Raw genomic sequence first — 4,134 nt, forward strand, 5'->3', positions numbered from 1 at the left:
CTCATGAGATTTTAAAGGAATTCTATTAGCACTGAACAGCACAGAAAGAGTAAAAAAAAAAAAAAATTGCCTAGAGATAACCAAAATTCTATATACAAGAAGCATTCTAAGAAAACTAAATTTTGTGGAAAGCAGAGTTTATTGAAAAGGAAGTTTTCAGAGGGCAGGACCAAAGCCATGTAGAATTATAACCCCAAGACTAAGACTAAACCTCAATCAGGAAATCAAAATGTCTGCCAGATTATATTTAAGAATTACTATAGTATAGTGATTGCTCTGTGTCTCATTTTCTCCATTTTGGAAAAGGAATATTTACTATGATCATCCTATGCCTATATCCTCTTGGAACTTTCATTTCTCCCAATGATTTGTCTCTTCATTTCACAGGTTTACGGTCTAAGAGTAAATTTATCCAAAGGGAGGAGACCCAAAACAGAGATATTTTTAGAGCTAGATATGATTTAAATTGTGATTATGGACTTTAAACCTGAGTTACGTGACATAATAGAATGAGACTTTTTGGTGGTTATTGCATGATGCAGGAAGATCAATACTGTTGCAAGCAGGGCTTGTACTACAATGGTTTAGCATGGAAGCAAATTATTTGAAACTTCATTTATGGGTACGCGGTCAGTGATCCCTCCCCTTGAATATGACGTGGTTGAGATTGCTTTAACCAGTAAAGCATGGCAGAAGTGATGTTAGATTGTCTCATATCATGAAACTTTCACTCTTTACTTGACACACTGACCTACCATCAAAGAAATCTAACTACTCTGCAGCTGCCATACTGAAGAGGCCATATTAGGCATTTCACTGGTAATTCCAGCTGAATTCAGCCTTTCAAATGTACCCTTCTAGTCACCGTATGTGTGAGTATGCAATTTGCACCCTCCAATCTAGACTCTATAACAGTTGATTATCATCAAATGGCTTCTATTACACCACATAAAACAGTAGGATTATGCAGAAGATCTCTGTTGGAAGTTCTGACCCACAAAATCTGTGTGATAGAGTAAAATTGTTGTAGGAGTTCTACTACTAAGTTTTGGGATCCTTTGCTCCACAGCAATAGATACCTGGAATGTACACCTTCTCCTTTAAAGATCAATCTTTAACAGATAAAATTATGACAGGGAGAAATGAAGTGACTTGTACAGGTTTATGCAATAATATAGGGGAAGAACTGCAGTGCAAAACTAAAGCCCTTATCTTCCTCTTATTTCCACTACACCTCATCATCCTAAAGAAGTGCAATTTTCTTGTATAATGCTATCTTATAATGTTTGGAAATCAAGTACTCACCTTTATGAAAGTCAAACATGCTTCTTCTTAGTCCTTCTGTTTCTTTCCTTTTACCTGATTATCTTCTGCTATTTTATATTTCAAGACTCTGCCCACATAGAAAAATAATAAACATAGGTGAATTCTAATTTTAGTGCACTTCAAAATAGAAATGCAGGGTAGCCTGAAGACAGTAATTTCGAATCACAGGCATCTGCGATTACATCTTTTCTGTTTTAACAACAGCTGTGCTACTCGAAGTGAGATGCATTTGCTAACTTCTCTTGATAAGACTGTGAGAAATTAACAACAGTATTTCCTGAAACCATCAAGACAAAAAAATGTCAGTGACACTGAATACTGATGTAAGTGATATTAAAATAGAACGCTTCTGTGAGAGGACACCCAAAACTTGTGAGAGTTTTTTTGGCTCTCAGTACCAGTAATTACTACAATGACTGCAGATTGCATAGAAGTACCAAGGGTTTTACATTTGAAACAGGAGATATGACAAGTACAAGAAGATGAGGTAATAGTAACTGGGGCAAGAAATTTGAGGATGAATATAGCAACTTTCTTAACCACAATGTTAGAGGTGTTGTATCTATGGTTAATAACAGCCCAAATACCAATGGATCTTAGTTCTTCACCTATGGCAAACAGTCACTTTTGGTCATGAAATATACAGTATTTGGAAAGGTAATGGATGTTCTGAGACTCTAGATGAATTTGAGAATTTACCAGTGAATGAGAAGACATGTCAGCCTCTCAGTGATATGCACAAAGGACATAACTATTCATGCTAATCCCTTTGTGCAGTAGCTGTAGTAGACCTGGAAAAACTGTTGGCAAACTATTCGAGGAACACACCTATTGTGGTTTATGTAGTTTTAATTATATCAAGAGATTATATCATTCATCTGATTGTTTACAACTAAAATCTTCCAAGTTGATGGTACCAAGGGGATCCAAAGGGCTTTTACTCCATTAGAGCATTTTTCTTTGCTAAAACCATTATCCAATATATTTCTTAAAGTTTAATTTTTAAAAATCTTCTGTCTAATTTTTGCCATATATAAACACTCATTTAAAAATAGAAATATACTATTTCTGTGATAAAGACTTAAGGCCCTACCTATTTCTCTGCCCCCATTCACAGTCATCTCTTATAACTAGAATGAAAAGCACTTAATTTCACACTGTTTTCTGAGCTACAGTCAATCCAACCCAGGATCAAGAAAGACTTTAGTCAGAGAAATTTACAAGTTCCAAGCCAACAGATCTACATTTCCACACTGAGATGACTTTTTGATAACTGCACTCTTTTCTTGTGGTGACTTCTTCCAAGTTTGGTTTATGAGATGAAGTCATCCTATATTCTGTACCAAGTAACTGAGTCTCTGTTCCTTGTTTGATCTCATGCCTGAGTCTTGGTTTGGATTTCCTGCAGATTTCCCCTATTCACCCAGAATTGTGTTCCACTCTGTTCTTGGAGATTCTGTACTCTAATCTTGTTATGAACATTTTAGCCTTGCAGTGGGAATTATGTTACTTCTCTCCAATTTCTTTGGTGTCCCTATAATCCTCTCTAGAATCTTTGCTTCAGTGCATAGCTGCCTTAACTTAGTTTTAAGTTACTTAACACCTAACTCTCACACTCTTGCTAATATTCCTGGACACCAGTGTGATGGCCTGCCTGTCTATCCACCTGTCATGACCCATTATTGTTTAGTGCTCACCATTGCATTTTCCAGATAAAATGCTTTGCCTGTCTAACTGGATTTCCATCACTCGATTCTTGTTCAATTTGCAAGAACTGATTTTATCTCAGTGTTAGCTTTTAGTCTCCCACTTATATCCGACTTAAACTCTTTCTGCCACTATCAAGTCCTATATTGGTTAGAGGAGGACAGCTGCTGGATGATAGCTAATAGAGAAACAGTTACATTACTCTAATAATTAAAAATGCATTGTAAATCAGTAGTTCCCATACAGTTTTAATAAAAATTTACCTCTTTTAATTTTAACTTATAAGGAAATACTTGTGCTATTGTTTCTCCTTGATATTTGATAAGAATAAATGAAGGCCACAGAGTCAGAAATTGAATCTCAATGTTTTTAATATGTGCATATTTACAGAGGTTCCTATTTAAGTGAAAGGGGTAGTTTTTATATTTACTTCTAAATAATAGAATTCTCACAGTGGAAAAATACAACATATTTATTTATATATGAAGTCACAGCTTTTCTCTGTGATGCAGTGAAATAAAGCATATGACCATGATGTGTGTAAAGTTTTTATTTAAAAGTTAATAATTCTGATCTGGATATTTTTTTATCAAGGACTTAATATGAATATAAATATATATATATATTTATTTATCAATTATTTTACTCATTTACAAAGTAAAAAAAAAGTTGCAAGTTTTTAAAATAGTCTTCATTGTATTGCATGGACTAAGTATTTGTCTTGGTCCAATTAGGAGACAGAGCCACCCAGTAATTTAAATAGGGGAAGTTTAACATTAAGAATTATTAAGCTATAATAAATCATAACTATAAAGATGAAAAGAGTATGTTCTGAAGGGCTTCTCCACCTTCTCCTAGAGCTAAGGAAATGTACCCTTACAGGATAGTGTTCAGACCTAGTTTGAACAGTGAGGTTTGTTGGACTGACAGAGTTAAAGCTAGTTTACAGATATCAAGCAAGCAGAAAAATTAAATTAAAAAAAAAAGAAAAAGAAAAAGAACCTCTGGACTGGGGCTGCATGGTTGCCAAGGAACTGTGTGCTCTAGGTGCAAAATGGAACAGAGCAACATCAAATGTCCCTACACACCTGTCCTTTGCCT

General features: G+C 34.9%; 1 pseudogene; it reads left to right on the forward strand.

Annotated features, from left to right (window-relative positions):
* The first annotated feature begins 1,625 nt into the window (after window positions 1-1,625).
* LOC101672047 lies at window positions 1,626-2,106 on the forward strand (annotated as a pseudogene).
* Window positions 2,107-4,134: the final 2,028 nt, after the last annotated feature.

The sequence above is a fragment of the Mustela putorius genome, unplaced genomic scaffold (genome assembly GCF_011764305.1).
Source record: "Mustela putorius furo isolate JIRA1106 unplaced genomic scaffold, ASM1176430v1.1 tig00000179_pilon_pilon_pilon, whole genome shotgun sequence".
NCBI classification, from domain to species: Eukaryota; Metazoa; Chordata; class Mammalia; order Carnivora; family Mustelidae; genus Mustela; species Mustela putorius.